The 27500-nt window shown below is 46.3% G+C and overlaps 1 non-coding gene across 1 annotated transcript; it reads left to right on the top strand.

The window, feature by feature from the left end:
- The first annotated feature begins 26273 nt into the window (after positions 1-26273).
- Positions 26274-26428, top strand: LOC131292261 (5.8S ribosomal RNA). The gene has a single exon (XR_009189938.1). It is a non-coding gene; the product is annotated as a 5.8S ribosomal RNA (ribosomal RNA).
- Positions 26429-27500: the final 1072 nt, after the last annotated feature.

Consider the following 27500-nt stretch of genomic DNA (forward strand, 5'->3'; position numbering starts at 1 on the left):
GCCGGGACGGGTTGGCGGATCCAACACTCTGGGTACCTCCGGGTACTTGGGGTTGGTTGAGGACTTGGTGAACAAACACTTGATATACACTCTCCGGATGTACTTCGGGTGTCACCTGTTGTCCGAGGCCACTTGCATGGTCGCAAGCGTTGTGATACAATGGCCCTACCGGGCAAACACTTTGGGTTCGCAAGGACTTGGAGTGCCGGGACGGGTTGGCGGATCCAACACTCTGGGTACCTCCGGGTACTTGGGGTTGGTTAAGGACTTGGTGAACAAACACTTGATATACACTCTTCGGATGTACTTCGGGTATCGCCTGTTGTCCGAGACCACTTGCATGGTTAGCAAGCGTTGTGGTCTAATGGCCCTACCGGGCAAACACTTTCGGTTCGCAAGGACTTGGAGTGCCGGGACGGGTTGGCGGATCCAACACTCTGGGTACCTCCGGGAACTTGGGGTTGGTTGAGGACTTGGTGAACAAACACTTGATATACACTCTTCGGATGTACTTCGGGTATCGCCTGTTGTCCGAGACCACTTGCATGGTTAGCAAGCGTTGTGGTCTAATGGCCCAACCGGGCAAACACTTTGGGTTCGCAAGGACTTAGAGTGCCGGGACGGGTTGGCGGATCCAACACTCTGGGTACCTCCGGGTACTTGGGGTTGGTTGAGGACTTGGTGAACAAACACTTGATGAACACTCTTCGGATGTACTTCGGGTATCGCCTGTTGTCCGAGACCACTTGCATGGTTAGCAAGCGTTGTGATACAATGGCCCTACCGGGCAAACACTTTGGGTTCGCAAGGACTTGGAGTGCTGGTAGTGGTTGGCGGGTCCAACACTCTGGGTACCTCCGGGTACTTGGGGTTGGTTGAGGACTTGGTGAACAAACACTTGATATACACTCTTCGGATGTACTTCGGGTATCGCCTGTTGTCCGAGACCACTTGCATGGTCAACGGTTGAGGTGGTGATGGCGGGTCGGTGCTGTAGGGTGCCGGCCTGTTGGCTGCCTTGGCCGGGTTGGTTGGTTAACACTTGATTGAGCTTGCACCCGAGGGTAATGGCACTTGAAGGTGGGTACCGGCCGGCTGACCTGGTGTGATGGTTGGTTGGTGAACACTTGGCGGTACTTGCACTTGGCTGTGCTTGGACTTGAAGGTGGGATCCGGCTGGCCTAGGCCATTGGTGGTTGGTTGGTGGGTTAGCCCTTAGCTGGGCTGGCTGGCTGGCTGGCCATCGGTGGTGTGGTGTGGTGTGGTGTGTGGAGTCGAGCATCGCGCGCCGTTGCCTTCTTCGGAGTGTTGTGGGTACGCAAGTGCTTGCAGTGCAAAGAGGTTGGTGATGGAGTGACATTGCCTTCACCATGGAGTTGCGGGTACTTAGGTACTTGCAAGGAGATGGTGGTATGGTGGTGTTGCGTGTGTGGTGTTCGATTAGAAAGATATAATTTCTAAGTCCGGATTAGTGCTGTCAGTGGGGCCCCCGCTAACAGGTCCTGCACGGCCACCGTGGGGCTTGACTTGGCGCTATTCCGGACTTGGGGCGATCACGATGTCCCCGTGCGGGACTTAGAAGATGGAAGAACACAAGTACCCTTATCCCATGACTTGTGAGCGATTGGCATACGTTACCACATGAAGAGAAAAATTGGCTAAGTCCCGGATCCATATTATATGAACAGAATAATCGGCTAAGTCCCGGATCCATATTATATGAAGAGAAATATCGGCTAAGTCCAGGATCCATATTATATGAAACGAAAAATCGGCTAAGTCCCGGATCCATATTATATGAAGAGAAAAATCGGCTAAGTCCAGGATCCATATATTATAACCTAATAATCGGCTAAGTCCAGGATCCATATATAATAACCTAATAATCGGCTAAGTCCAGGATCCATATTATATGAAGAGAAAAATCGGCTAAGTCCAGGATCCATATATGATAACCTAATAATCGGCTAAGTCCAGGATCCATATTATATGAAGAGAAAAATCGGCTAAGTCCAGGATCCATATATAATAACCTAATAATCGGCTAAGTCCAGGATCCATATAACATGAAGAGAAAAATCGGCTAAGTCCCAGATTGGGTCTGTCAGAAATACACTTCCAAGTTACCACACAAGCAAGCAAGATGGCCTAGTGATGGATCCATATGATATGAAGAGAAAAATCGGCTAAGTCCAGGATCCATATAATATGAAGAGAAAAATCGGCTAAGTCCCAGATTGGGTCTGTCAGAAATACACTTCCAAGTTACCACACAAGCAAGCAAGATGGCCTAGTGATAGATCCATATGATATGAAGAGAAAAATCGGCTAAGTCCTAGAACCATATAATATGAAGAGAAAAATCGGCTAAGTCCCAGATTGGGTCTGTCAGACATACACTTCGAAGTTACCACACAAGCAAGCAAGTTGGCCTAGTGATGGATCCATATGATATGAAGAGAAAAATCGGCTAAGTCCCAGATTGGGTCTGTCAGAAATACACTTCCAAGTTACCACATAAGCAAGCAAGATGGCCTAGTGATGGATCCATATAATATGAAGAGAAAAATCGGCTAAGTCCCAGATTGGCTCTGTCAGACATACACTTTCAAGTTACCACACAAGCAAGCAAGTTGGCCTAGTGATGGATCCATATGATATGAAGAGAAAAATCGGCTAAGTCCCAGATTGGGTCTGTCAGAAATACACTTCCAAGTTACCACATAAGCAAGCAAGATGGCCTAGTGATGGATCCATATAATATGAAGAGAAAAATCGGCTAAGTCCCAGATTGGCTCTGTCAGACATACACTTTCAAGTTACCACACAAGCAAGCAAGATGGCCTAGTGATGGATCCATATAATATGAAGAGAAAAATCGGCTAAGTCCCAGATTGGGTCTGTCAGAAATACACTTCCAAGTTACCACACAAGCAAGCAAGATGGCCTAGTGATGGATCCATTTGATATGAAGAGAAAAATCGGCTAAGTCCCAGATTGGGTCTGTCAGAAATACACTTCCAAGTTACCAGACAAGCAAGCAAGATGGCCTAGTGATGGATCCATATGATATGAAGAGAAAAATCGGCTAAGTCCGAGATTGGGTCTGTCAGACATACACTTCCAAGTTACCACACAAGCAAGCAAGTTACCACATGAAGAGAAAGCCGGCAAAGTCTGGGAATGTTACCACATGAACTGGAAAATGGGCAAAAACCTACCTTCACAGGGAACGTGAATAAGTAAGGCTGTAGACATCGGATCGACAAGCCAAAGACTGATATGGAAAGGAAATGAGTAGTACTAGCTTTCCTGAGAGTTGCAGAGCTTAGACTGCATATGAACGGAAGTTATTGAGCGTCAAAGTCAGAGAAGTTACCCAAAGGAACACAAGTTCCAACTTAGAGCATGTATACCGCCTAGACGGTAAGAGGTACGGCCAGGCTGAGGAATAAGGAAATGTTGGCCAACATGTTCCCTAACTATCCCCCGAAGACCGCAAAGCAATCCAACATCAACCAAGAAAGTTATAGCCCGATCAAGGAAACACCTACTTTGCACCGATATTGCACCAAATATATGTACCAAGCACCTTCGGTTGCATACCCTGCAGGGGCTTACCATAGTAGGCCATGGAAGACCGATATACCGAACATAATCTCTTTCTATCTCCTCGGGTGTTGGAGATAGCGCTTTGCGGTAAAAGAACGAAAGTTAGACCATATCTTGGTGCATCTTTTTGCCCGAGAACACAAGACCCTATCTACCAAGGCAAGAAAGTTGTGTGGGGACAAAATGTCCATAAGTGCCCAAAGTGGCACACTTGAACCATATATTCGAGAAAAACACAAGTGTGGGCCCGAGCTAGCGAGTTGAAATGTTCTGACCGTCAGTAGCCCTAGTTGAGGTGCACTTATCATTATATGAGGCCAACGTGCCAGCTAGTCTCTAAAGGGGCGATATGGGTGTTCCAAGGTTTGTACCCAATTGAGGAAAAAACAGGGTAAGGTACGGTGTACCGCGAATAACTCGGGCTATAGATGTCCGATCGATGAGTTTGGCATATGTATGGAAAGGTCTCGACGAGACCTAACTACCCTGAAAGTATGAAGGCAAAGACTTGAATGACCGGGAAGTTATTAAGTGCACAAGTGGTAAAGTTGCACCAAAGTCCATGTTACCCGAAGTGGTACATGAACACCCAATATTCGACCAAAACACAAGTTTAGAGACGAGCTAGCGAGCTACATTGTTCAGACCGTCAGTAGCCCGCATCAAGACACGCATTTCATTATATTGAGCCTAGCCGCTAGCTCGACTCGAAGTCGGTCATATGGTTGGTTGATGGTTTGGACCGACCACGTGGTGTACCAAGGTGATGTACTTTTCATGAATTAAAACTCTGGCTGTATGGCACTGAGCGACAAGCTAAGGTGTGATTTGGAATAGTCTTGAGTGGGACTATTTAGGAAAAATGCGAACAAAAAATCACAAAGTCCTTGGGCGAAGCTATTAGCGAAACATAGAGCAAATTGGTACCAAAAACTATGGAAATGGGACTTGAGTCAAAAATAACCGCAAGTTGGAGAAGATATAGCAAGCTTGCGTAGAACAATTATATTTGGTGCATGGTATCACCAACAAAAAAGTATATGGGGCCAAGGTGCTGGCTGGCCTCCAAAGTGGAGATATGGGCGATCCAAAGTTTGTACCCAAGTACGAACAAGTATGGAAAAAACAGGGTAAGGTACCAAGTACCATTAATAACTTCGGCTGTAGATGGCCGAGCGAGGCAAACGGCTCACCGTTGGAAAGGTCTTGGGGAGACCTATCTACCCTGAAAGTTTCATGAGGCTGAGTTGAAATACCACGGAGATATTAGGTGATGATGGTCCAATTCGGGGACCAAGTCGCAGGAAATGGCACTTGACCAAAATCACCCTTGGACGGTGAATACCGGCTTACCGGTAAGAGATAGCGACTTAGCGTAGAATATTCATAAGTTGGGCGTGTAGAGACGCAACTTTTATTATATGGGGCCAACCCGGTCAGGGTGCTCCAAGTCGGTCGTTTGGTCGGTTTATGGTTTGGGCCGACCACGTGGTGTACCAAGTTGAGGTACCTTTCATGAATTATAACTCGGTCAGTTTGCCACCGAGCGACAAGCTGCGGTGTGTTTTGGAATGGTCTTGAGTGGGACTATCAAGTAAAAATACCAATCGAAAATCAGCTTGTCCATGGCCGAAGCTATTAGTGAAACATATAGCAAAATGGGTCCAAAAACGAATGAAATGGGAATTGGACCAAGAATAACGGCAAGTTGGAGAAGAGATAGCAAGTTGGCGTAGAACAATTATATTTGGTGCATGGCATGACCAACAAAAAAGTATATGGGGCCAAGGTGCTGGCTGGCCTCCAAAGGGGAGATATGGGCGATCCAAAGTTTGTACCCAAGTACGAACAAGTATGGAAAAAACAGGGTAAGGTACCAAGTACCATTAATAACTTCGGCTGTAGATGGCCGAGCGAGGCAAACGGCTCACTGTTGGAAAGGTCTCGGGGAGACCTATCTACCCTGAAAGTTTCATGAGGCTGAGTTGAAAGACCACGGAGATATTAGGTGATGATGGTCGTATTCGGGGACCAAGTCGCAGGAAATGGCACTTGACCAAAATCCCCCTTGGAAGGTGAATACCGGCTTACCGGTAAGAGATAGCGACTTGGCGTAGAATAATCATAAGTTGGGCGTGTAGAGACGCAACTTTCATTATATGGGGCCAACCCGGTCAGGGTGCTCCAAGTCGGTCGTTTGGTCGGTTTATGGTTTGGGCCGACCACGTGGTGTACCAAATTGAGGTACCTTTCATGAATTATAACTCGGTCAGTTTGCCACCGAGCGACAAGTTGCGGTGTGTTTTGGAATGGTCTTGAGTGGAACTATCAAGGAAAAATACAAACAGAAAATCAGCTTGTCCATGGCCGAAGCTATTAGTGAAACATATAGCAAAATGGGTCCAAAAACGAATGAAATGAGACTTGGACCAAGAATAACGGCAAGTTGGAGAAGAGATAGCAAGTTGGCGTAGAACAATTATATTTGGTGCATGGTATGACCAACAAAAAAGTATATGGGGCCAAGGTGCTGGCTGGCCTCCAAAGTGGAGATATGGTCGATCCAAAGTTTGTACCCAAGTATGACAAAAACTGGTAGAGGTACCTTTCATGAATTACAGCTCAGGCTGTATGGCACTTAGCGGGACGCTCGGCTCTGGTATGGAATAGTCTTGAGTGGGACTATCAAGGAAAAATACGAACAAAAAATCACCATGTCCACGGACGAAGGTATTAGCGAAACTTAGAGCGAAATGGCGACAAAGTCGCTGGAAATGGCCCTTGGACCAAGTATACCGTCAAGGCGGTACGAGATAGCGAGTTGACGTGGAATATTTATAAGTTTGCCTCCACGAGACGAAAGTTTAGTTATATGGGGCCAACCCGCTCAGGGTTGTCCAAGTCGGTCATATGGCTGATCGAAATTTTCGACCAAGTACTGAGAAACCAGGGTAAGGTACCGTGTACCTCAAATAACTTCGGCTGTAGATGTCCGAGCGAAGCAAACGGCATAGCGTTGGAAAGGTCTTGAGGTGCTCTAGGCACCCTGAAAGTATGAGAAGGCTACCTGGAAAACTCGTGGAGATATTAGAGAAACATAGGGCCCAAAAAATACCAAGTCGCAGGAAATGGGCCCTCCAAGAACACCCTAAAATCCCAATTACGGCTAAGTTGCAGGCCAGCTAGCGAAGTGAAATGTTCTAGGCATAACTAGAACACGTTAAGGCGCAACTTTTTGAATCAGAACTTTTTTCGATATCTGGTCCCCAAAGGGGGGATATGGGCGATCCAAGGATTTTTCCAAGTTTCGGTACTTTTTACGGTATCGCTCATAGCTCCGGCTGTACGCAAGCAAATGGCAACCTAAGATATGATTTGGAAAGGTAAAGAGTAGAACTAACTTACGTTAGAACATAGCGAAGCGCTATCGGTTCATGGCAAGGCCGATATAAGCAGTGAAAGATGAAAAATGTTGACAAAATGAACAAAAATTACCTTGGTACGCGAATAGCGGCCAGGGATGAAGAGGTACGAAGGTGGTGTGGAACAATTATAATTAGGGCTTGGTACGCTCTAAAAGTTTGCCGAAGACCGCAAAGCGCTCAGACTCATAGAAAGTGGCCATTTGGGCCGAACAGTGCGTGCAAAGAGGTGAAAATGCAAAAATTGCACTTTGGGGGGCGATTTGCGGGGGGAAGGAGGGGTCGGAGGGCAAAATGTCCCTTGACCAAAAAGTCTTATCTCGTCGAGATCTAAAACATTGCCGAAGACCGCAAAGCGCTAGCTCGCAATCGAAAAATCGAGGATTTGAAAATTTTCTAAGTCTTTGGCTCCCTAAGGAAAAGTTTCAAAAATCACGTTTGTCCCCAATTTTGAAGGGGAAGGAGTCGGTTCCGGGGCATGGTGTCTTCGGCAAAAAGTCTTATCTTTTTGCGTACTTTCGACTAGTTCAATAAAAATTTTTGACCCAAAATTTGTTCGGCGGACCCCTAGGTCGAAAAACCCGAAAAAAGTCGAAAAAAGTCGAAAATGTCGAAAAATGAGAAAACCTCATATTCGGACTCTACACGAGCCCCAGATATTGAAAAGTGAAATCCGCGGTCGATTTGGAACAAAAAATTGACCTAGGCAAAGTTGTATGGAGGTAGGGACCCCTGAGAAAAAAGTTTGGTCCCGAGGCTCCTTGGACCACCAAGTCCCTAGGTCGGACCAAAATCGGAAAAAATCCGACCAAAGTCGAAAGTGTCGAAAATTTTAAAAAACCCCTTTTGGGGCCCTATGGCCTCCCTAGATAATGAAAAGTGAGGTCCGCGGCCGATCCGGAAGAAAAACTTGACCTAGGCAAACTTGTATGACGGTGGGGACCCAAAAAAATTTCGATGAGTGTAGTTTAGACAGGCCTGAAAATGTATCGGAGGTCCGTATCAAGGGACGTCTTTTAGTTCCATGGGGTGGTGGTCGTCGAACAAAGTCGCCTAGGTCGACCACCAGAAAGACCAGTCGTGTTGTAATGGATGTTTTGACCACTTTACTAGGGAAACCTAGTAGGTCGAAGCAAATTTGGGGTTCGAGATGAGTTGGTGAAAGTTGGTCCAACCTAGGTGTGCTTGGTGGAGGTTGACCATGAAAGTAGAGCATGATGGGAATGACCATAACTTTGGTTCTAGATGTCGGATCGGTACACTTTCGGCAGTTTTGGAAAGGTGAAGGCCTGCTCTAGCTATGTTTCCTACCAAGCTGAGCGCCTACTAGTGACCCGGAGGAGGTATTAAGGGTCAAAGGCAAAAAGGGGTACCCTAAAGTGCATGTGACCAAGAAAATGGGAAAAACGGTATCGCCTATAGCTCAGGCTGTATGGCTCGGATCGGAAAGCTTGGATATGCGTTGGAAAGGTCTTGACGAGCGCTAGCTATGTGTCCTACCAAGCGAAGCGCTAGGTGTTGAGCAAGTCGGTCATATTAGAGGGCAAAGGTGAAAAATGGTGGTTTAGAGGCGAAAATTCACCTTATGATCGAAAATAGCGGGCGAACGATAAGAGCTACGAACACGGCGTAGAACAATCATAAGTACGTTACCACAAGACCTAACTTTGGCCAATATAGAGCGAGAAGATCGGAGGTACCCATCAGGGTGATATGGCTGGTTCAAAGTTGGACCAAAACGAGACTTGAGAAATGGGTTGAAACACGGTATCGCGAATAACTCAGGCTGTATGGAACGGATCGACAAGCTAAGATCAGTGTTGGAAAGGTCGAACCGAGCGCTAACTATAATCCCAAACAACCGAAGCGCTAAGTGTTGAGCAAAACTGAGTTATTAAGCGACAAAGTGGAAAAATAATACCAAAATTTCCAAAAATCACACAAGGCCAAGAATACCGAGCAGGCGGTAAGAGATAGCGGGTTGACGTAGAATACTTATAAGTTTGCCTCTACGAGACCTAAAAGTCGTCCATAGACAGCGAGAAGATCGGACCACTCTGGAAGGGTGATACGAGTGGTCAAAAATTGGCAAAAATGAAACATGGCTAAAATGGATTTGACTTGTGCACCGTATAGCTCCGGCTGTATGGCATGGATTGTTAAGCTAGGATATGTTTTGGAAAGGTAACACCCAGCGCTAGATACGACTAGAAGAAAGCAAAGCGCTAACTAGCATGATTTGGAAGTTATTGAGTGTCAAAGTCGAAAAATGTTACCAAAATTGAAACTCGAGTACATTGGGCCAAAAAGTACAAGTTGTGAAATTTGGACTTACGAGTAAAATACCGAGCAGGCGGTAAGAGATAGAGACTTGGTGTAGAACAATTATATGTTGGGCATGTTATAACCTATATTTGGCCCGAACATAGTGACGAGATCGGTGGTACCCAAAAGGGTGGTACAGGTGTTAGATGGTTTTCCCAGAGCATAAGCTCCACATGATATGGAAAACGGGAAACATCATAACTTCGGCTGTATGGCATGGAATGGAACGAACAAGGTATCGATGGAAAGAGAAAAGGTAGCGCTAACTATAATTCCTTCCAAGCAAAGCGCTAGCATGTGACCGTTCGGGTGTTATTGTGAGTCAAAGTCTGAAATTGTTACCACGAGAGGCGAAAATCCAACTAAGTCCATGAATACCGGGCTGGCGGTAAGAGATACGGCTTGGCCGTAGAACATTTATAAGTTGGCCAAGACAAGGCCTAAGTTTCGTCCATAGACGACAAGAAGATCGAAGATACCTGAAGGTGAGATATGGGCGTCCCAAAGTGGGCCTTTGAAAAAGTGACAAACTTCCCTTATAACAGCATACACCAAATATCTCTGGCTCTATGGCACCGAATAAGAAGTTGAGCTCAGCGACAGAAAGGTGATAGTCAGCGCTAAATATCATACGAACAGAGTGAAGCGCTAAAGGGAAAGGATCTTGGTGATATAAGGTGACAAAGTCGAGAAAAGTTGCCTCAAAATCATGAAAAATGTGAAAAAATGGCTAAGTCCCGGGTGCCTTAAGGGCAGGTTAATCGATTGTACCGAGCTGGCGGTACGAGATAGAGACTTGGTGTAGAACAATTATATGTTTGGCATGGCAAGACCTACATTCGGTCAATACACAGTGAGAAGATCAAAGATACCCGCAAGGGTGATATTGGTGTCCAAAGGAAAAAAGCACTAAGTCAAGAAGTCAGTATGCGATGAAACACGGACCAAGAGTACCAAGCAATTGGTGCAAGTAAGAGCCTTAATGGTTCAAGATAGAGACTTGGTGTAGAACAATTATAAGTTTGGCATAGCAAGACCTACATTTGGTCAAAACATGGTGCGAAGATCAAAGATACCCGTAAGGGTGATATTGGTGTCCAAAGGTAAAAAACACTAAGTCTTGGGAAACTTATATGAAGAAAAAGGACCCTGATGGGTCATATGGAATTGATCGAAAAATCGGCTAAGTCCCAAAATGGGGATGTCAGAACTACACTCAAATGTTACCACATCAAGCAAGGCAAACTTATATGAAGCAAAGGACCCTGATGGGTCATATGGTATTTTACGAAAAATCGGCTAAGTCCCAAAATGGGGATGTCAGAACTACACTCATGTGTTACCACACCAAGCAAGGCAAACTTATATGAAGCAAAGGACCCTGATGGGTCATATGGTATGGATCGAAAAATCGGCTAAGTCCCAAAATGGGGATGTCAGAACTACACTCAAATGTTACCACACCAAGCAAGGCAAACTTATATGAAGCAAAGGACCCTGATGGGTCATATGGTATTTTACGAAAAATCGGCTAAGTCCCAAAATGATGATGTCAGAACTACACTCAAAGGTTACCACACCAAGCAAGGCAAACTTATATGAAGGCAAGGACCCTGATGGGTCATATGGTATTTTACGAAAAATCGGCTAAGTCCCAAAATGGGGATGTCAGAACTACACTAAAAAGTTACCACACCAAGCAAGGCAAACTTATATGAAGGAAAGGACCCTGATGGGTCATATGGTATTTTACGAAAAATCGGCTAAGTTCCAAAATGATGATGTCAGAACTACACTCAAATGTTACCACACCAAGCAAGGCAAACTTATATGAAGCAAAGGACCCATATGGGTCATATGGTATTTTACGAAAAATCGGCTAAGTCCCAAAATGATGATGTCAGAACTACACTCAAATGTTACCACACCAAGCAAGGCAAACTTATATGAAGGCAAGGACCCTGATGGGTCATATGGTATTTTACGAAAAATCGGCTAAGTCCCAAAATGGGGATGTCAGAACTACACTCAAATGTTGCCACACCAAGCAAGGCAAACTTATATGAAGGAAAGGACCCTGATGGGTCATATGGTATTTTACGAAAAATCGGCTAAGTCCCAAAATGGGGATGTCAGAACTACACTCAAATGTTACCACACCAAGCAAGGCAAACTTATATGAAGGCAAGGACCCTGATGGGTCATATGGAATTGATCGAAAAATCGGCTAAGTCCCAAAATGGGGATGTCAGAACTACACTCATATGTTACTACATGAAGCAAGGCAAACTTATATGAAGAAAAGGACCCTTATGGGTCATATGGTATGGATCGAAAAATCGGCTAAGTCCCAAAATGATGATGTCAGAACTACACTCAAATGTTACCACACCAAGCAAGGCAAACTTATATGAAGAAAAGGACCCTGATGGGTCATATGGTATTTTACGAAAAATCGGCTAAGTCCCAAAATGGGGATGTCAGAACTACACTCAAATGTTACCACACCAAGCAAGGCAAACTTATATGAAGCAAAGGACCCTGATGGGTCATATGGTATTTTACGAAAAATCGGCTAAGTCCCAAAATGGGGATGTCGAAACTACACTCAAATGTTACCACACCAAGCAAGGCAAACTTATATGAAGCAAAGGACCCTGATGGGTCATATGGTATTTTACGAAAAATCGGCTAAGTCCCAAAATGGTGATGTCAGAACTACACTAAAATGTTACCACACCAAGCAAGGCAAACTTATATGAAGGCAAGGACCCTGATGGGTCATATGGTATGGATCGAAAAATCGGCTAAGTCCCAAAATGGGGATGTCTGAACTACACTCAAATGTTACCACATCAAGCAAGGCAAACTTATATGAAGGAAAGGACCCTGATGGGTCATATGGTATTTTACGAAAAATCGGCTAAGTCCCAAAATGGGGATGTCAGAACTACACTCATGTGTTACCACACCAAGCAAGGCAAACTTATATGAAGGCAAGGACCCTGATGGGTCATATGGTATTTTACGAAAAATCGGCTAAGTCCCAAAATGGGGATGTCAGAACTACACTCAAATGTTACCACACCAAGCAAGGCAAACTTATATGAAGCAAAGGACCCTGATGGGTCATATGGTATTTTACGAAAAATCGGCTAAGTCCCAAAATGGGGATGTCAGAACTACACTCAAATGTTACCACACCAAGCAAGGCAAACTTATATGAAGCAAAGGACCCTGATGGGTCATATGGTATTTTACGAAAAATCGGCTAAGTCCCAAAATGGGGATGTCAGAACTACACTCAAATGTTACCACACCAAGCAAGGCAAACTTATATGAAGGCAAGGACCCTGATGGGTCATATGGTATTTTACGAAAAATCGGCTAAGTCCCAAAATGGGGATGTCAGAACTACACTCAAATGTTACCACACCAAGCAAGGCAAACTTATATGAAGCAAAGGACCCTGATGGGTCATATGGTATTGATTGAAAAATCGGCTAAGTCCCAAAATGGGGATGTCAGAACTACACTCAAATGTTACCACACCAAGCAAGGCAAACTTATATGAAGCAAAGGACCCATATGGGTCATATGGTATTTTACAAAAAATCGGCTAAGTCCCAAAATGATGATGTCAGAACTACACTCAAATGTTACCATACCAAGCAAGGCAAACTTATATGAAGGAAAGGACCCATATGGGTCATATGGTATTTTACGAAAAATCGGCTAAGTCCCAAAATGAGGATGTCAGAACTACACTAAAAAGTTACCACACCAAGCAAGGCAAAGTACCTAGGTGAACCCTAGGAAGAAACACGGACAAAGTCAGATGGCCTAAGTCAATAGAACAAGTGACCTAGGCAAAGTTGTATGGCGCTGAGGACCCTGAAAAATCTGGTTAGTGTAGTTTAGACAGGGTAGGTTTTTGGGTCGGCCGAACCCCCTTATTTTGGGTTTTGGCCTCATCAAGAAGCTACACCTAGGCAAACTGCCTAGGGTGAAAGTGCGAAGACCAATCGAATAGTAAGACAAGTTTTGACCGATCGCCCTAGGCAAGCTTGTATGAAGAAAGGGACCCTAAGGGTCATATGGAAATACATGAAAAATCGGCTAAGTTCCAAAATTGGGATGTCAGAACTACACTAAAAAGTTACCACATCAAGCAAGGCAAACTACCTAGGTGAACCCTAGCAAGAAACACGGACCAAGTCAGATGGCCTAAGTCAAGAGTGCAAGTGACCTAGGCAAAGTTGTATGACGGTGAGGACCCTGAAAAATCTGGTTAGTGTAGTTTAGACAGGGGAGGTTTTTGGGTCGGCTGAACCTCCTTATTTTGGGTTTTGACCTCCTCAAGAAGCTACACCTAGGCAAACTGCCTAGGGTGAAAGTGCGAAGACCAATCGAATAGTAAGACAAGTTTTGACCGATCGCCCTAGGCAAGCTTGTATGAAGAAAGGGACCCTATGGGTCATATGGAAATACATGAAAAATCGGCTAAGTCCCAAAATTGGGATGTCTGAACTACACTAAAAAGTTACCACAGCAAGCAAGGCAAACTACCTAGGTGAACCCTAGCAAGAAACACGGACCAAGTCAGATGGCCTAAGTCAAGAGTGCAAGTGACCTAGGCAAAGTTGTATGACGGTGAGGACCCTGAAAAATCTGGTTAGTGTAGTTTAGACAGGGGAGGTTTTTGGGTCGGCTGAACCTCCTTATTTTGGGTTTTGACCTCCTCAAGAAGCTACACCTAGGCAAACTGCCTAGGGTGAAAGTGCGAAGACCAATCGAATAGTAAGACAAGTTTTGACCGATCGCCCTAGGCAAGCTTGTATGAAGAAAGGGACCCTATGGGTCATATGGAAATACATGAAAAATCGGCTAAGTCCCAAAATTGGGATGTCTGAACTACACTAAAAAGTTACCACAGCAAGCAAGGCAAAGTACCTAGGTGAACCCTAGGAAGAAACACGGACCAAGTCAGATGGCCTAAGTCAAGAGTACAAGTGACCTAGGCAAAGTTGTATGGCGCTGAGGACCCTGAAAAATCGGGTTAGTGTAGTTCAGACAGGGGAGGTTTCTGGGTCGGCTGAACCTCCTTATTTCGGGTTTTGGCCTCCTCAAGAAGACAGACCTAGGCAAACTGCCTAGGGTGAAAGTGCGAAGACCAATCGAATAGTAAGACAAGTTTTGACCGATCGCCCTAGGCAAGCTTGTATGAAGAAAGGGACCCTATGGGTCATATGGAAATACATGAAAAATCGGCTAAGTCCCAAAATTGGGATGTCTGAACTACACTAAAAAGTTACCACATCAAGCAAGGCAAAGTACCTAGGTGAACCCTAGGAAGAAACACGGACCAAGTCAGATGGCCTAAGTCAAGAGTACAAGTGACCTAGGCAAAGTTGTATGGCGCTGAGGACCCTGAAAAATCGGGTTAGTGTAGTTCAGACAGGGGAGGTTTCTGGGTCGGCTGAACCTCCTTATTTCGGGTTTTGGCCTCCTCAAGAAGACAGACCTAGGCAAAGTGCCTAGGGTGAAAGTGCGAAGACCAATCGAATAGTAAGACAAGTTTTGACCGATCGCCCTAGGCAAGCTTGTATGAAGAAAGGGACCCTATGGGTCATATGGAAATATACGAAAAATCGGCTAAGTCCCGAAATTGGGATGTCTGAACTACACTAAAAAGTTACCACATCAAGCAAGGCAAAGTACCTAGGTGAACCCTAGGAAGAAACACGGACCAAGTCAGATGGCCTAAGTCAAGAGTACAAGTGACCTAGGCAAAGTTGTATGGCGCTAAGGACCATGAAAAATCGGGTTAGTGTAGTTAAGACAGGGGAGGTTTCAGGGTCGGCTGGACCTCCTTATTTCGGGTTTTGGCCTCCTCAAGAAGACAGACCTAGGCGAACTGCCTAGGGTGAAAGTGCGAAGACCAATCGAATAGTAAGACAAGTTTTGACCGATCGCCCTAGGCAAGCTTGTATGAAGAAAGGGACCCTATGGGTCATATGGAAATACATGAAAAATCGGCTAAGTCCCAAAATTAGGATGTCTGAACTACACTAAAAAGTTACCACATCAAGCAAGGCAAAGTACCTAGGTGAACCCTAGGAAGAAACACGGACCAAGTCGGATGGCCTAAGTCAAGAGTACAAGTGACCTAGGCAAAGTTGTATGGCGCTGAGGACCCTGAAAAATCGGGTTAGTGTAGTTCTGACAGGGGAGGTTTCTGGGTCGGCTGAACCTCCTTATTTCGGGTTTTGGCCTCCTCAAGAAGACAGACCTAGGCGAACTGCCTAGGGTGAAAGTGCGAAGACCAATCGAAAAGTAAGACAAGTTTTGACCGATCGCCCTAGGCAAGCTTGTATGAAGAAAGGGACCCTATGGGTCATATGGAAATATACGAAAAATCGGCTAAGTCCCAAAATTGGGATGTCTGAACTACACTAAAAAGTTACCACATCAAGCAAGGCAAAGTACCTAGGTGAACCCTAGGAAGAAACACGGACCAAGTCAGATGGCCTAAGTCAAGAGTACAAGTGACCTAGGCAAAGTTGTATGGCGCTGAGGACCCTGAAAAATCGGGTTAGTGTAGTTCAGACAGGGGAGGTTTCTGGGTCGGCTGAACCTCCTTATTTCGGGTTTTGGCCTCCTCAAGAAGACAGACCTAGGCAAACTGCCTAGGGTGAAAGTGCGAAGACCAATCGAATAGTAAGACAAGTTTTGACCGATCGCCCTAGGCAAGCTTGTATGAAGAAAGGGACCCTATGGGTCATATGGAAATACATGAAAAATCGGCTAAGTCCCAAAATTGGGATGTCTGAACTACACTAAAAAGTTACCACATCAAGCAAGGCAAAGTACCTAGGTGAACCCTAGGAAGAAACACGGACCAAGTCAGATGGCCTAAGTCAAGAGTACAAGTGACCTAGGCAAAGTTGTATGGCGCTGAGGACCCTGAAAAATCGGGTTAGTGTAGTTCAGACAGGGGAGGTTTCTGGGTCGGCTGAACCTCCTTATTTCGGGTTTTGGCCTCCTCAAGAAGACAGACCTAGGCAAAGTGCCTAGGGTGAAAGTGCGAAGACCAATCGAATAGTAAGACAAGTTTTGACCGATCGCCCTAGGCAAGCTTGTATGAAGAAAGGGACCCTATGGGTCATATGGAAATATACGAAAAATCGGCTAAGTCCCGAAATTGGGATGTCTGAACTACACTAAAAAGTTACCACATCAAGCAAGGCAAAGTACCTAGGTGAACCCTAGGAAGAAACACGGACCAAGTCAGATGGCCTAAGTCAAGAGTACAAGTGACCTAGGCAAAGTTGTATGGCGCTAAGGACCATGAAAAATCGGGTTAGTGTAGTTAAGACAGGGGAGGTTTCAGGGTCGGCTGGACCTCCTTATTTCGGGTTTTGGCCTCCTCAAGAAGACAGACCTAGGCGAACTGCCTAGGGTGAAAGTGCGAAGACCAATCGAATAGTAAGACAAGTTTTGACCGATCGCCCTAGGCAAGCTTGTATGAAGAAAGGGACCCTATGGGTCATATGGAAATACATGAAAAATCGGCTAAGTCCCAAAATTAGGATGTCTGAACTACACTAAAAAGTTACCACATCAAGCAAGGCAAAGTACCTAGGTGAACCCTAGGAAGAAACACGGACCAAGTCGGATGGCCTAAGTCAAGAGTACAAGTGACCTAGGCAAAGTTGTATGGCGCTGAGGACCCTGAAAAATCGGGTTAGTGTAGTTCTGACAGGGGAGGTTTCTGGGTCGGCTGAACCTCCTTATTTCGGGTTTTGGCCTCCTCAAGAAGACAGACCTAGGCGAACTGCCTAGGGTGAAAGTGCGAAGACCAATCGAAAAGTAAGACAAGTTTTGACCGATCGCCCTAGGCAAGCTTGTATGAAGAAAGGGACCCTATGGGTCATATGGAAATATACGAAAAATCGGCTAAGTCCCAAAATTGGGATGTCTGAACTACACTAAAAAGTTACCACATCAAGCAAGGCAAAGTACCTAGGTGAACCCTAGGAAGAAACACGGACCAAGTCAGATGGCCTAAGTCAAGAGTACAAGTGACCTAGGCAAAGTTGTATGGCGCTGAGGACCCTGAAAAATCGGGTTAGTGTAGTTAAGACAGGGGAGGTTTCAGGGTCGGCTGGACCTCCTTATTTCGGGTTTTGGCCTCCTCAAGAAGACAGACCTAGGCGAACTGCCTAGGGTGAAAGTGCGAAGACCAATCGAATAGTAAGACAAGTTTTGACCGATCGCCCTAGGCAAGCTTGTATGAAGAAAGGGACCCTACGGGTCATATGGAAATACATGAAAAATCGGCTAAGTCCCAAAATTGGGATGTCAGAACTACACTATAAAGTTACCACATTAGCAAGGCAGACTTGTATGAAGAACGGGACCCTGGTGAAAGTAGCAAATATCCCAAACCGAACATGAATATTATACACACAAGAGTACAAACATAAAGGAACACGGACCAAGCGTACCGAGAGAATTGGTACTACAGAGCCCTCGTGGTTCTACACAAAGACTTTATGTTAGGGGTTCAAGCCCCATGGTACTCAAACGGTGACAGTAGCAAATATCCCAAATCGAACATGAATATTATACACACAAGAGTACGAACATAAAGGAACACGGACCAAGCGTACCGAGAGAATCGGTACTATAGAGCCCTCGTGGTTCTACACAAAGACTTTATGTTCGGGGTTCACACCCCAAATCGAACGTGGAATTTACTTTCTGATGGTCATGCGGTCGTCCAAAGGGGTCTAGTATCCTGGGATGACAAGCATCACGGGCACAGCTCGTATCAAAACAGTCGAAGAGGCCCGCGAAAGCTTGCTTTCCATGGCTATGCGATGCACAAATTGAGTTTACTCACCGTAGTATAAAACGAACGAACCGAACCTATCCGAGTAGGGATAATGGGCGCAGTAACATACTTCTGTGACCCAGCGAGAGTTGAACGAGGTGACATGAACTGTCAGTGGCTTATATCAGATGGGATACATACATGAGATTGCTTTCAAATCTACACTCGAAAACCTAACCAAGTAAAAGCGAACGTGGGGAGGATTCGAAACCGGTAACGAAATCTTAAGCTGGAAAGAGTCATCACTATGGATACATATTATGCGAAACCAATCAAGTGCTCAGTACTGATCCAAAACCTAAGAGCACTAGTGAACACCTTATTCTCACCCTAGTTCACATCCAAGTGATCGACCACGTGTGTGAAGCAAAGACCAATCGAATTCCTCAATGGACTGAACACTATGAACAAATGGCCAAAAACGTTATAACTATCCAAACATCCTACTATCTAGCGAAAGTCATCACGATGGAACCATACAATGATCTTAACCTATAGCGCTCACCTATTCCTACCCAGAGTGCAAGTGAACATATTGCTCACCCTAACCAGTTCACATCCACGTGATCGACTAACATACCGAAGTTACCACAAGTCAAAGTTATACGTTTACAAGCGCAAGACCAATCGAAAACCCCGAAAGCAATCTCGACCCAAAATGTATTATCCGTGAGTGTAGTCGAGTCTCGTACTCGTCATCTGTAATCGTCGGATAGAATATCCAGTACACGGTTGTCTTTCCAAATGAAATCTACATACAGAACTCGCTCTTGGCAAATGGGTGGCATTGGCGCAATCAGGAGCGAGTTCCCGTCCGGGTGCCAAGTGATTGGCAAATGTCTGGGGGAAAGCAACCATATATTGATTTGTCTGTTAGTGTACTGGGTGTTTGAGGTATGTAGTATCCACGCTTGGTTGGGTGTGTCAGAGGACCGTGAATGCGTTCGCAACCCCAATTGGGGTACATCGGGAATGATTTTGTGGAACCGATGTGCCCGGCACACACTAAGTTTTGTTGCAAGTTAATAGTGTGCCATGTCCGGGGGGGTTGCGATTAAACTCTGGTGAATTGCGTACTGTGGTGATTGGGGTATGAAAGCCCCGCAGTTGCAATGATCGGACGCGCCTAGCGTGTCCTTTAGTTGATGGTAGGGAAATGAAGGCCCTTGTCAGCTCACCTAAGTATTCATGGAAGTTTGGCATAAGGTCGCTGTGGTAGGGGTATGAAGGCCCCGTCAGCGCATGCACAATCGGGCGCACGAGCGCTTAGCGGAGTCGAATGCCGCTCAAGTGCCTGTCCGGTGCATCGGGTGTGTGTGATACGAGGGCAATGAGGTTCGCACGGGGGCTCGCCTCCCGTGTGCTACCGGACTTGACAACATATAGAACGTGGTGTTTGCTCCTCCGGGTGCAATGGGACAATGAACATTCGAACGCAAAGTCGGAATTCTGGTTGATCCTACCAGTAATATACGCTCGTCTCAAAGGTTAAGCCATGCATGTCTAAGTACAAACAGATTTAATGTGAAACCGCATAAGGCTCAGTATAACAGCTATAATTTACGAGATCATCAACCTAGTTACTTGGATAACTGTGGAAAATCTAGAGCTAATACATGCAACATGCCAGGACCCTCGCGGGAACTGGTGCACTTATTAGTCAAACCAATCGCGGGTTCTCCGTGTCATTGAGTTGAAGTCTGGATAATGATGCTGATCGTATGGTCTCGCACCGACGACAGATCTCGCAAATATCTGCCCTATCAACTATGGATGGTAGTATAGAGGACTACCATGGTTGCAACGGGTAACGGGGAATCAGGGTTCGATTCCGGAGAGGGAGCCTGAGAAATGGCTACCACATCCAAGGAAGGCAGCAGGCGCGTAAATTACCCAATCCCGGGACGGGGAGGTAGTGACGAGAAATAACAATATGAAACTCTTTAATGATGTTTCATAATTGGAATGAGTAGAGCATAAATCCTTCTACGAGGATCAAGTGGAGGGCAAGTCTGGTGCCAGCAGCCGCGGTAATTCCAGCTCCACTAGCGTATATTAAAATTGTTGCGGTTAAAACGTTCGAAGTTGATACTTGTCCAACACAGTCCGGCTCCGCCGACCCGGTCAACCCGTGGTCGGTGGGCCAAGTCGGAATCTGGTTGCGACTCAATGGTGTGGTAGGGCACCAAGTCTGTGTCATGGTGTGCCCTTCAACGGGTGCAAGTGTAACATAGAGCTCGACCGCTCACGTTTACCTTGAACAAATTAGAGTGCTTAAAGCAGGGTGCCCAAACGCCCTAGAATAATCTTGCATGGAATAATGGAATACGACCTTGGTCTAATCTTTCATTGGTTTGTACTCAGACCGGAGGTAATGATTAACAGAAGTAGTTGGGGACACTAGTATTACGGCGCGAGAGGTGAAATTCGTAGACCGTCGTAAGACTAACTAAAGCGAAGGCATTTGTCAAGGATGCTTTCTTTAATCAAGAACGAAAGTTAGAGGATCGAAGGCGATTAGATACCGCCCTAGTTCTAACCGTAAACGATGCCAACTAGCAATTGGGAGACGCTACAACCAGGTGCTCTCAGTAGCTTCCGGGAAACCAAAGTCAGGTTCCGGGGGAAGTATGGTTGCAAAGTTGAAACTTAAAGGAATTGACGGAAGGGCACCACAATGAAATGGAGCTTGCGGTTCAATTTGACTCAACACGGGAAAACTTACCAGGTCCGAACTTATGGAGGTGAGACAGATTAATAGCTCTTTCTCAAATTTAAGGGTAGTGGTGCATGGCCGTTCTTAGTTCGTGGATTGATTTGTCTGGTTAATTCCGATAACGAACGTGACTCACATATGCTAACTAGAACGCAGTCAGCGTTAATGCGTCGATGCCGATTGGAACGGGTTAGGACCTTTCGGTGGAGTATGACCTGACACCTTCGCTGTTCGTGTGCGCAAGTGCACTTACGGTACGCTGCTTAGCAGGACAATTTGTGTTTAGCAAAATGAGATCGAGCGATAACAGGTCCGTGATGCCCTTAGATGTTCTGGGCTACACGCGTGCTACAATGTGGGTAGCAGCGTGTCTCCTATTCCGAGAGGAACGGGAAATCACTCAAATACTCACTTAGTAGGGATTATGGATTGCAATGGTCCATATGAACTCGGAACTTCTAGTAAGTGCTGGTCATCAGCCAGCGTTGAATACGTCCCTGCCCTTTGTACACACCGCCCGTCGCTACTACCGATGGATTATTTAGTGAGGTCTTTGGAGATGATCGTTCGCTGGATCCTCGTGAACCGCGTCTGCTTTATCGAAGTTGACCGAACTTGATGATTTAGAGGAAGTAAAAGTCGTAACAAGGTTTCCGTAGGTGAACCTGCGGAAGGATCATTAGTGGCCAAGTGATCCTTCCAGAAGTCCGAACCTGCGGGTTGAGACTTCGGCACAAGTTGCCATATGATAATTGACGAAACACTATAGAAGTCCGAACCTGCGGGTTGAGACTTCGGCACAAGTTGCCATATGATAATTGACGAAACACTATAGAAGTCCGAACCTGCGGGTTGAGACTTAGGCACACGTTGCCTTATACATGACTTCGAACAAATACACAAGTCCGAACCTGCGGGTTGAGACTTAGGCACAAGTTGCCTTATACATGACTTCGAACAAATACACAAGTCCGAACCTGCGGGTTGAGACTTAGGCACAAGTTGCCATATGAAAGTTGACGAAACACTAACAAGTCCGAACCTGCGGGTTGAGACTTAGGCACACGTTGCCTTATACATGACTTCGAACAAATACACAAGTCCGAACCTGCGGGTTGAGACTTAGGCACAAGTTGCCTTATACATGACTTCGAACAAATACACAAGTCCGAACCTGCGGGTTGAGACTTAGGCACAAGTTGCCATATGAAAGTTGACGAAACACTAACAAGTCCGAACCTGCGGGTTGAGACTTAGGCACACGTTGCCTTATACATGACTTCGAACAAATACACAAGTCCGAACCTGCGGGTTGAGACTTAGGCACAAGTTGCCTTATACATACATTGGCCAAATAAACAGAAGTCCGAACCTGCGGGTTGAGACTTAGGCACAAGTTGCCATATTATATTCGATCAAACACTAAGTAGTCCGAACCTGCGGGTTGAGACTCTAGACCGTAACAAGATGTCACTATACAAGTCCGAACCTAAGGGTTGAGACTTAATGCGATCTAGATACCAAGTTGACATCCAATTCCTGTTGAGCAAAACCAAAGATTCCCTGTTCTCGAATGATTACACTATATAACAGGGAATCATGAAGAAATCAAGCAAGCGTGAAACAAAGTCATCACTTGGGCATGCTCGATAGCCAACCACATGACCTTAACCTAAGAGAGCATGCAAACCACATGATACCTATAAACGATTAACCCGCCCTAGTTCAATCGTTCACCAAGTGATGACTTCAGTATGGCTAAGAGAAAAACTTTTAAATGGGAAAAACTCTAAGTCCGAACCTCCGGGTTGAGACTTCCGCGTCGGAGGTGGGCGCACCTCCTATCCGAAAGATGATGAATCAGGGGTGTTCGGTCAGCAATGGTCGGATGCCCCGTCGTAGTCCAACTATGACAATCAAAGTCAAGACCTCCGGGTTGAGACTTTCCGCGAGTACAAGCATAAAGGAACACGGACCAAGCCGTACCGAGAGAATCGGTACTAGAGCCCTCGTGGTTCTACATTGAGAGAGCCCTCGTGGTTCTCATTAGGGGCTTTATGCAAGTCGTACTCAATACTGTGGTGTGAAGTATAAAGTATAGTCTTCGCCTGGTCCACGCTGCTTCGGCGGTCCTGGGTAAGATAGTTCATTCTAGCTTGCCCTATAGTGGAATGAGGACACTTAATGCTTCGTCTTTTAGCGGCGGCTAGACTCCTCCTCACGGGGAACGAGTTGACGCACACAGCGGCGGCTTACGCACTATGGCAATCATGGATGCCTGAAGATTCCGTGAAGTTCTCCCCTGGTCCACGCTGCCTCGGCAGTCCTGGGTAAAATGGAATATTTCCAGCTTGCCCTATAGTGGAAGAGGACTATCCAACAATACAAAGTCAAGACCTCCGGGTTGAGACTTTCCGCGTCGGTGGTGTCGCGCACCGCCTATCCGAAAGATGGTGTAACAGGGGTGTTCGATCAGCAATGGTCGGATGCCCCGTCATAGTCCAACTATGACAACCAAAGTCAAGACCTCCGGGTTGAGACTTTCCGCGTCCGGAGGTACGCGTACCGCCTACCCGAAAGATGGTGTGCTTCTGGGGTATTCGATGAGTCGGATACCCCGTCGTAGTCCAACTATGACAATCAAAGTCAAGACCTCCGGGTTGAGACTTCCGCGTCCGGAGGTACGCGTACCGCCTACCCGAAAGATGGTGAATCAGGGGTGTTCGATCAGCAATGGTCGGATGCCCCGTCGTAGTCCAACTATGACAATCAAAGTCAAGACCTCCGGGTTGAGACTTTCTGCGAGTACAAGCATAAAGGAACACGGACCAAGCCGTACCGAGAGAATCGGTACTAGAGCCCTCGTGGTTCTACATTGAGAGAGCCCTCGTGGTTCTCATTAGGGGCTTTATGCAAGTCGTACTCAATACTGTGGTGTGAAGTATAAAGTATAGAGTCCTCCACTGGTCCACGCTGCTCCGGCGGTCCTGGGTAAGATAGTTCATTCTAGCTTGCCCTATGTGGAAGAGGACTCAATACCCTACCTGTTGAGCTTGAAACAAAGTCATCACTTGGGCATGCTCATATTGCCATACAATATTCCATTATCTACTAATGAGCATGCAGCTATATGATATTAACCTGTAAACGATTACCCCGCCGTAGTTCAGCGCTTCAACCAAGTGATGACTTCAGTATGGCTAGTGTGTGAAGTATAAAGTATAGTCCTCCCCTGGTCCACACTGCTTCGGCGGTCCTGGGTAAGATAGTTAGTTCTAGCTTGCCCTATGGTGGAAGAGGACACCATACTTAATACTGTGGTGTAATGAACAAAGTATAGTCCTCCACTGGTCCACGCTGCTTTGCAGTCCTGGGTAAGATAGTTAATTCTAGCTTGCCCTATGTGGAAGAGGGCATACAAGACAAAGTATAGTTCTCCCCTGGTCCACGCTGCTTCGGCGGTCCTGGGTAAGATAGTTAATTCTAGCTTGCCCTATGTGGAAGAGAGCATACATGAACCAAGAACGAAGGTTATGATCGAGGAATGATTCGACAACTAACCGATGGTATGAAATGTGAAGAATTCAAGCAAGCACACAATCAAGTCATCACTTGGGCATGCTCGATAGCCAACCCTATGACATTAACCTAGTAGAGCATGCGAAAACCAATATATATGTAAACGATGCCCCTCCCTAGTTCAGCGCTTCAACCAAGTGATGACTTCAGAATGGCTAAATCAAATCGGTTCAAAACATACCATCGGTACCCTATTGAAACACACAAGTCGATATCAAACCTCTTAATTGTGTAGTCCTCCACTGGTCCACGCCGCTTCGGCGGTCCTGGGTAAGATAGTTCATTCTAGCTTGCCCTATGTGGAAGAGGGCACATTACTCAATACTGTGGTGTTATGAACAAAGTATAGTCCTCCACTGGTCCACGCTGCTTCGGCGGTCCTGGGTAAGATAGTTAATTCTAGCTTGCCCTATGTGGAAGAGGGCATACAAGACAAAGTATAGTTCTCCCCTGGTCCACGCTGCTTCGGCGGTCCTGGGTAAGATAGTTAATTCTAGCTTGCCCTATGTGGAAGAGAGCATACATGAACCAAGAACGAAGGTTATGATCGAGGAATGATTCGACAACTAACCGATGGTATGAAATGTGAAGAATTCAAGCAAGCACACAATCAAGTCATCACTTGGGCATGCTCGATAGCCAACCCTATGACATTAACCTAGTAGAGCATGCGAAACCCAATATATATGTAAACGATGCCTCCCTAGTTCAGCGCTTCAACCAAGTGATGACTTCAGAATGGCTAAATCAAATCGGTTCAAAACATACCATCGGTACCCTATTGAAACACACAAGTCGATATCAAACCTCATGATTGTGTAGTCCTCCACTGGTCCACGCCGCTTCGGCCGTCCTGGGTAAAATGGAACATTCCAGCTTGCCCTATGTGGAAGAGGGCACATTACTCAATACTGTGGTGTGAAGTATAAAGTTCAGTTCTCCCCTGGTCCACGCTGCTTCGGCGGTCCTGGGTAAGATAGTTCATTCTAGCTTGCCCTATGTGGAAGAGGACACTTAATACTTCGTCTCTAAGCGGCGGCTTGACTCCTCCCTACGGGGAACGGGTTTACGCGCACAGCGGCGGCTTACGCACTATGGCAGTCATGGATGCCTTACGTTTCTATGAAAAGTGTGTTCCTCCCCTGGTCCACGCTGCTTCGGCAGTCCTGGGTAAGATAGTTAGTTCTAGCTTGCCCTATGTGGAAGAGGACACGTAGACTTACTGTGGTGTGAAGTATAAAGTTCAGTTCTCCCCTGGTCCACGCCGCTTCGGCCGTCCTGGGTAAAATGGATTCATCCAGCTTGCCCTATGTGGAATGAGGACACTTTATGCTTCGTCTCTAAGCGGCGGCTTGCTCCTCCCTACGGGGAACGGGTATACGCGCACAGCGGCGGCTTACGTTATGGCAGTCATGGATGCCTTACGTTTCCATGAAAAGTGTGTTCCTCCCCTGGTCCACGCTGCTTCGGCAGTCCTGGGTAAGATAGTTAGTTCTAGCTTGCCCTATGTGGAAGAGGACACGTAGACTTACTGTGGTGTGAAGTATAAGGTTCAGTTCTCCCCCTGGTCCACGCCGCTTCGGCCGTCCTGGGTAAAATGGATTCATCCAGCTTGCCCTATGTGGAATGAGGACACTTTATGCTTCGTCTCTAAGCGGCGGCTTGCTCCTCCCTACGGGGAACGGGTATACGCGCACAGCGGCGGCTTACGCAAGTTAGTCACCCTCGGCAGTGGATCACTCGGCTCATGGATCGATGAAGACCGCAGCTAACTGCGCGTCATAATGTGAACTGCAGGACACATGAACATTGATAAGTTGAACGCATATTGCACGTCGTGGGAACCTACCATGATGTACAGATGACTGAGCGCTTATATTTGAGAAATGTATCGCATACATTTAACTACGCCGTGACACCCGTCACGAGACGTGCACCATGATGTTAACTAGGGTCGCGACGACCCGCTAGCATTAAAGAACCCGTGGTTTACAATATACTGGCATTGGAATTCGAAGTATTTAGAGCGTCCGTGTTCCCGCGTGAGGCGGAAGTACGAGGAGAAGGCGTGCTTGTGGTGTCTGTGGTGGTGTTTACTGATGTCTAGCTTCAGCTTATTTATTTATTTAAATAGAAGCGAAGATGTCAAAGTAGCGTCGAAGCAGCAGCGGTAGCACAAATGATTCAAGTATGGAAGTTGACCAAAGGAACACAAACAAACTAGCGTATGGGCAATGGAAGGTATCAGTGAGTTAAACCACACGCGGGCTAACAGCCCGTTAACCGAGTCCAACGGTACATATTGGACATTGAAACAAAGTAGTCGCAAGCCAGATGTGACGATAACAACCGCAAGGTACATAAGCCTCAGTTCATGTGTGACAACCCCCTGAATTTAAGCATATTAATAAGGGGAGGAAAAGAAACCAACCGGGATTCCCTGAGTAGCTGCGAGCGAAACGGGAGAAGCTCAGCACGTAGGGGTGGCGGCCTGTCCGTCTATCCGATTCCGTGTACTGGTGCGTCTCACTATCCGTCATCTTAGCGCTTTTCAAGTCCAACTTGAATGTGGCTCAGAACCCATAGAGGGTGATAGGCCCGTAGAACAGCGCCCGTTGGATGATGGACCGAGCGTGCCATGGAGTCGTGTTGCTTGATAGTGCAGCACTAAGTGGGAGGTAAAACTCCTTCTAAAGCTAAATACAACCATGAGACCGATAGTAAACAAGTACCGTGAGGGAAAGTTGAAAAGCACTCTGAATAGAGAGTCAAATAGTACGTGAAACTGCCGAGGGTGTGAAGCTCGTTGAACTCAATTATCCATAGGGCCATGACGCCCTCACCTGGACTGTCAGCAGAACCCTTTCTGGACTGACCCGACCCTTGTGAGTTGTCATGGTCCGCGTGTGGACATCGTGATCCATTACGAAATGTAAGCGGTGACTCC

The sequence above is a fragment of the Anopheles ziemanni genome, assembly GCF_943734765.1.
Source record: "Anopheles ziemanni chromosome X unlocalized genomic scaffold, idAnoZiCoDA_A2_x.2 X_unloc_43, whole genome shotgun sequence".
NCBI classification, from domain to species: Eukaryota; Metazoa; Arthropoda; class Insecta; order Diptera; family Culicidae; genus Anopheles; species Anopheles ziemanni.